The sequence below is a fragment of the Hevea brasiliensis genome, chromosome 18 (genome assembly GCF_030052815.1).
Source record: "Hevea brasiliensis isolate MT/VB/25A 57/8 chromosome 18, ASM3005281v1, whole genome shotgun sequence".
In the NCBI taxonomy this organism is placed as follows: domain Eukaryota; kingdom Viridiplantae; phylum Streptophyta; class Magnoliopsida; order Malpighiales; family Euphorbiaceae; genus Hevea; species Hevea brasiliensis.
In genome coordinates this window covers 37,042,391-37,049,838 of record NC_079510.1, presented here as the reverse complement: position 1 = coordinate 37,049,838, position 7,448 = coordinate 37,042,391, and the positions used below count along the sequence as shown (strand labels likewise).

The window sequence follows — 7,448 nt, the reverse complement described above, 5'->3', positions numbered from 1 at the left end:
ATCTAAAGAAGTTTGCTATGATTTGTGATATGCAAAAACAACCTGGAGTATCTGATGATGCAGCAAGATCGAAGCTATTCCCATTCTCTTTGAAGGATAGAGTATTGGATTGGCTTGATTCTTTACCTCACAACTCCATTACAAATTGGGCCCAACTCACTGATGCATTTCTTGCACAATATTTTCCACCTGGAAAAACTCAAGAATTGAGGAATAAAATGACAACTTTTAGACCAAGAGAAGATGAAACTCTCTATGAATCATGGATGAGATGGAAGGAATTAGAGAGACAATGCCCACATCATGCCATTCCAAAATGGATGATAAACCAGAATTTTTACACCAATGTTACTCCTGCAATTAGAGGGATAATTGATGCTCAAAGAGGAGGAGAATTTATTATGAAGCATGAAGATGAAGCTTATGAGCTATTGGAGAAAATTGCAAAGAATACTCATCTTTGGAGTAGTCCAAGAGGACCAGCTCCAACTCAAAAGAGGCAAGCTGCTGGAATGTATGACCTTCATCCATTCAACATGATTAATGCAAAGTTTGATGCACTTACAGATGTTTTGGCTAAGAAGATGGAAGATTTAAGTATGTTGGTTAGTTCATCATCATCATCTGGAAGTTCATAACAAGTTGCTTATGCAGAAGAAACTACCAGCTGTGGAGTAGATTATGGAAAGCAAGCTGCATAACAAATTAATATAATTAATTAAAAAAATAAAACATTAATATAATAATATTAAAAGAAAAAAATTAATAATTAATAAGAAAAACTCTCATTTGAAAGTGCCATATAGCAGCTTTTAAGGAAAACTTAGTTTACTATATCTGTATAGATAGATTATACACTACACTACATTCATGAAAGAAAGAGTGAAAGAGAAGGTGGAGCATATAATCGGATTAGCCTAATTAGCTATTATATGACAAATTAAATAAAGAATTTACAATGATATAACTTTTTGAGAGAGAATTAATGTAATTAAATAGAAATTAATTTAAAAATAGAAGATGGAATTTAACCATTCCTATTTGGTCATACATACAAACAAACATGTGAATCTCACTTAAAGGTGAATTTTTATTCTTTTTCTCATCTTTATTTGATTCTTCCATTGCTTTTTTTTCCTCTAATTTCGCCCATTATTCTATAAATTTTTTTTATCTCCACTATTTTTTTCTCATCTTTTTCTCATTTTATTATTCTTTCATTACTTTTTTCTCTTATTTATTAATTTCTTTTTCTTATTATTAATAATATTGTTTTAGTTATAAAATAGTATATTTTTAATATTTTCAACTAATATAATTTGCTTCTTGAAAAATATTATTGTGATTTTATAAAATTATATTATTTTTTCTATAAGTTTTTATAACATTAGTTTATAGTAATTTTATTATAATATATTTATGATAAATTGTTATTATTTACAATTTCTATAGGTAAATTATTTTTAATAACATTAGTGTAGTATTTTTTAACAATATATTTATTGTAAATTATTTTTTTGATAAATTATTAATATTTACAATATTTTAACTATTTTTTTTTATTTTTTTAAAATACAAACAGATTTATAAACGGACTGAAAATTTATTTTATTTTTACTTTCCTTAACAATTACAAACGGATTGATAATACAAACTGATTTTGTAAATCCAAACAAATTTAAAATCCGTTTGTAAAAAATTACAAACAATGATAATCCAAACTGATTTTCTACAAGGAAGACTCACAAGTAAAAGAATCATTTAATTTTATATTATTTTAGTATTTTATTTTATATTTAATAGATTAATAATTATTCTACTCGATTGTTATTTTATATTAAAAATTTATATGCATTATTGTATTGTAAGTTTATCATCATCGTGCATAATTTTTTCTTTAAATTGGGTAAATTAAAATTTTTTTATTCATTGACTGAATTTTTTGACTTCGTCCTTCGTCTCACCTATTTTACATGTAAATGACATCATATACATTCATATCGTTTTAAATTTCCAATCGTTGTATGTTTACTATCCAATAAACTGCTCACATACGAAACTAAATGATATTGTATCATTTTTGTCCAACCTGTAGCACATGCACACACTTGCACTCTGTGCACTCATCTTTCACTGTGTTTGTGGTTTAAAAAGCAAAACTAAAATGGCATTAAGCTCCGAAGAAATCAAGTATGATGAACATAAAAACTGTAAAACTTTAGAGAAAAGAATACTTTTCATTGAACTGAATCAATCAATCTAATCTATTACATTGTGTCTTTATATATACATGTAAGGTACATGAGGAACGAAAGATATCTAGAACTATCTGTAGAAAAATAATACTAAATCAACAATTAATTAAATAAAAAACAGTAAATATGGACTATAAACAAATAATAAAATTTAAATAATAACAATTTAAAATCAAGAGAAAAAGGATTAGAGTAGCCTGTAAATTTGTGGATTGAAGCATGTTGAATTTTGGCGCTACCCTTTGAGAGGAAACGGTCTGTCTGCACCGAGTAATCAATCAACCATGTCCCTCTCGCAAGATACTTCAATCCGTTAGAGCTCTTGTGTGCAGTTAAGAGTTCCCCGAACCAATAATTCTCAATGCTCAAAATTTATTAGTCAATATACCCAAAAACATCAGACAGAAAAATTGCTATTTGGTGGAAGATATAATAAATAAATAAATATAAAACGAATATATAACAATCAATTCATGAGAGATAGAAGAAAACAAGATTAAAAGTCAAATGGGATTTAGTGGAGAGTATGTGACGATAATGGGTACAGAAGTGTTGTAGAGAGAGAATGTACCCCTGATGACATCTGGGGCATCTTGCTCCTCCTGAGCTCTGATGGCATAGGCCCTGGCAGGTACTCTGGCCTCTGGCCTCTCAGCTGACTCAGATGCAGGCCTCAGTGATGGACCAGCTGCCTTAGATTTACCGGGCTTCCTACCCCGTTGTGGTACAGGAGCAGGTCTGTCAGCTTGTGTCAGAGCCGCTCGTGTGTCCTCTTGGGCAATAGTGGGGCAAACCTCAGCGAGGACTCTGAGTCTCGAAAGGGGGGGAGAAAGGTCCCTCAGGAAAATCCCACATCGGCAAAGTACGGAGATGGTCTTGGGTTCAAAAAGTAATGATATATAAAATGGAAAAACAAATCACTAGAGGCGCCTTTTGGTGGAATGGCCTGGACAGTTGGAAGAACTCGAGGGTTAAGCGTGCTCACTTGAGAGAAATCCTAGGATGGGTGACCTCCTGGGAAGTTCTCCATTCCATCTATGGGACAAAACCGTAAGGCTTATGGCCAAAGCGGACAATTCCTCTAGTGGTTGGAGCCCAATCGTTACAGATTGTCTAATTTTTACCCGAAAAATTTTAGCCCATTTTGACTTTTGGGCTAAATTTCTCTCAAACTGGAAACTCCACAAAAATTTTGAGAGTACCGGCGTGCTCTACTCGACGAGAGCTTCGCAACCATATAAATTTTAAAATTTTCTTACACTAAAATTTCAATGGGTCTCTCGAACTTCGCAGTATTTTTTCGAGCTCCAAATGAGTTTATTTAATTTTGTAACAATTTTATTCTAACCTTTGGTGTTGTGGGCTTTGTGTAGGTACTTTCGTTTCACGAAATTCGACCGTTACTTGGGTCTGTAATTTTCGGTCAGACAGATGGGCTACCGAAACAACTTCAGAATCGGGTCAAAATTATAGTCTATCCCACTATTTTCAGACGTCCCGGACGTGTTTCAAGCATTAAAACTAGCATAGATAAATCTGAACTCGAAGTTTCTTCAATTTCCTAGTACCGAATTTAGAATAAAAATCTATAAAATATTCGTGGGTGGCTAGAAAATTATAAATTCTTTTGCATTAGGTTCAAAATATTGTTAACGACTGCGAGAAAAAATTTTAGAAATTTTAGAGCTCGTTTGAATAATTTATGATAAAATGATAGTTATAGGGAATAAAATATAATTTTTCAAAATTGTGAGTATTAACTGTTTTGGAGGGCCCAGGAGGGGCCATTTGATGATGATGAGATGTGGATGTGGGGTTTGTTTATTAGAAGTGTTATTTGGATCATTTTGCAAGTTGGATAGGTCCTAGGTATAAGGAAAACTCTGCTGGATTTTTGGCAAAACTTAGGATTTGTCCTTTGACTTTTTAAAGTTTTGTTTGAATAAATATTGATAAAATTTTTGATATAATATTTAGGTGAGCCGAGCCAACCTTCCTCCTCCACCCAGCCACCGCAGTGACCTTTGGTTAAGTTGTGAATAGATATTGATTTTATTTATAATTTCAATATTATTATTATATATTCAAGGCATGCTCATATATAACATATAAATATATGTATGCAGCTAATTGCTAGGCACCATTTATGTTGCATTTTCTTGTTTGTATAATGGATGTGGAAGTCGCCTTAGGATGATTTGGAGCGATGTGCGTGTCTGTATACGATGTGATAGATATGGATAGGACGGGTAGATCGGCTTAAGCTAGTCTCGCTTGGGGCCCGGTCCTTTTTGTGATAAGTCAGGGCGAGTATGGCTTTGTATTAATCTCACTGATTCCCGCATTTGGATTATTAAGAGAAAATCTGGCTCGAGTTTATCTCACTGGCAGACATTGGATTAAGAGAGCTATATAGGATATCAGCTCCCATATATGTATATTCATTGATGCAACACGCGGGTATGTGAGTGCTCCAAATTATTCTTTGGGCAAATATTGTTTGAATTGGATGAATTTGTTGATCTATGTTGCATTATATTCATAGGGATGCATTAGTGCTAGATAGTTATAGAAATTGTATTTAAAATCAATATACTACTATATGAGTCAAACGCTTACTCCTATTTGCCCATTTTTCCCAGGTTATAGGAGAACTTTACATGTAATTGACCTGTTTTCTTCCTTACAGGTCCTTTTATGTCTGTTCTTGTAATTTATATTGTCAGTTGAAATCTAGAACTTTGCATATGTTAGGAAATATTTATTTTGATTTGGGATTGTAAAGATTACATATTTGGAAATTGTAAACTTCATATGATGCATGTATGGTTGAATGGGTTGGGCTTGTGGTTTGGATGAGGGAGCTGAGCTTCTACTTGATTTTATTTTTATTTGTGGATGATTATATGGGTGAGTTGAACTCCCCAAATATATTTTTATTGAGATTACAGGTCGGGTGAGTTAATAACTCCCCATTAGATGGTCTAGGTTATGGTCGAACTTTGTCTGATTGGTTCTTGAAATGTGCTTGAATATGGGCTTTTAGGTTGGGTTAAGGAATAGTTTAGGCTTACTACGGGTTTTGGGGGTCTTTGATACGGTGTGTCCGCAAGTGCACGGGTCACAGTAGTATAGTTTTAAAAATGATATCGATCCCACAGGGAATTGTGCTTAAATTGGAAATAAAAGGATAAGCTAATTAGAATGACAAAATTTAAAAATATTAAAAATGAAATTTAGAATTAAAATTGGTATTTGAGAAATTAAAACTAAATCAAACAATTAATTAAAATTAATTAAACTAGATTACCAAAAATTAATTTGAAATTTCTATTTATGAAATTAAGAAGAATTAAATCTAAATTCAATAAAAATAAAATAAAGTAATTCTAGAGATTGGATTTAAATTGGATTTAAATTGAAATTGCTATTTATGAGATTCGGAGGATTTAAATCTAAATTCAATGAAAATTAAATTGATTCTAGAGATTGGATTTTCAATATTGTTTGCATGTGGTTTATCATTAATTTAGCCAAACACATGAGAATTGCAATTTTGAGGGAAATCAATTCTTAAATTTTTGAAACCTTTTTCAAGCATCTCAAAATTGGTTTTCATTAAATCAAACCCTGTTTTCACGGTATTTCAAATCTAACAAAAACCCAACTAATGCATAAAATTGATTTTTGGAAAATTCCCCTTAATCTTCTTAGCTTATTTCTAACACCAAGAAAATAAAGTTTATTGCAAGATTATCCATCCCCAATATTCACTTTTCAGTCCATCTATTAAGGATTAAAACTTAACTTAATGAGGGCCCATTCATCAAGCAAGGCAATAAGCACACAAGCAATAAATCAAAATATAACAAATCCCATTTAAATGGCTAAATCAGTTCAAAACCACAATACAAATCAATATTTACAAACCCATCTCTAGAATCTCAATCAACTACTCACAAATCATTGTTTAAAGACAAACCCAAATGAAGAAATGAAGAAATAATGGAAATGTAAGCTAAAGGGGTAGAAAACCCAAAGAAATTGCGAAGGATCTCTGCAGAAAAGTGCGTAAACGTGATCCTTGCTGCTTTGGAAGAAAATGCGAAGGTGCTCCTCCTTCTCTCTTTCTAACTTTTCCAAAATGACTCCCTTGCTCTCTATATCGAAAGAAAGTGATAAAGGGCACTTTATATAGTAGGACTGTTCTAGAATGGGTAAAAGGGGAAGGATCCAGAAAGTGAGGTAAAAGTCGAGTAACGGAAATGCCACGTCAATTATTTTCCAAGAAACGACATAAGCCGAGTCGGTTGTGTCGCGGGTTGTGTCGCCTTCGGCGTGAATATCCGACGATCGACACAAGTCGCGACATAAGCTAATTGGCCAGCCGCAGTTGTGTCGCTCTCGGCCATTTTTTTACTCAACTTCAAAATTTTTTGCAATTCGACTTTAATCTCCTCCAAATGGCTATTCTGATCAAAATACATCAAAATTTCTCCAAATTTAACCTACAAAACAAATAAATTCCAAAAATTAAACTAAGAAGTGTGAAAATTGTAAAGTTGACTAAATATATACTAATATCTATAATAATAGCTATGAACAAGGGTAAATTATGTGCAAAAATTACTCCTAAATGATGATCTAAAATGCATGCATCAAATTCCCCCATACTCAAACTCTTGCTTGTCCTCAAGCAAAATTTCATTAAAACTCATTTGGAAGGGAATAGAATCATTCTTTGAAAACACAAAAATCACAAATCCAAACCACCAACTTACCTCTAGCCACCAACATTCCAAATTCCCACCAGCAAAAGCACAAAGAATGAAGCAAGCACTCTCAACAATTACAGAATAGCTAAGAATTAACCAATCAACCCAAGCAACAAATACCAACCAGCTACAAGAGTCAATTGTGCCAAAACAAACCTAAATGAAATAGATAGCCAATGTGTCTCAAATAGATGGTGAGTAATGTATGGAAGATTATATTGCCAAACCCATATGCAAGCATAAAAGATCTAACTCTACTAATGTAACAAACATTTTTCAAAGAATCATTAGGTCTTTTTAAGGGTTGTAATGGGGTCAAATAGGGTAAGATTGTGGTTAACAAAGAAAGGGAATAAGGTAAACAAAATATGAGAATAATATTAACCATAAAACTCAAAGTGCATCTTTTTTTTTTTTT

The 7,448-nt window shown here is 32.3% G+C and overlaps 1 non-coding gene across 1 annotated transcript; it reads right to left on the bottom strand.

Moving 5' to 3' along the window:
• Positions 1–203: 203 nt before the first annotated feature.
• LOC131176274 (small nucleolar RNA R71) lies at positions 204–310 on the bottom strand. Its single transcript, XR_009146397.1, has one exon. It is a non-coding gene; the product is annotated as a small nucleolar RNA R71 (small nucleolar RNA).
• Positions 311–7,448: the final 7,138 nt, after the last annotated feature.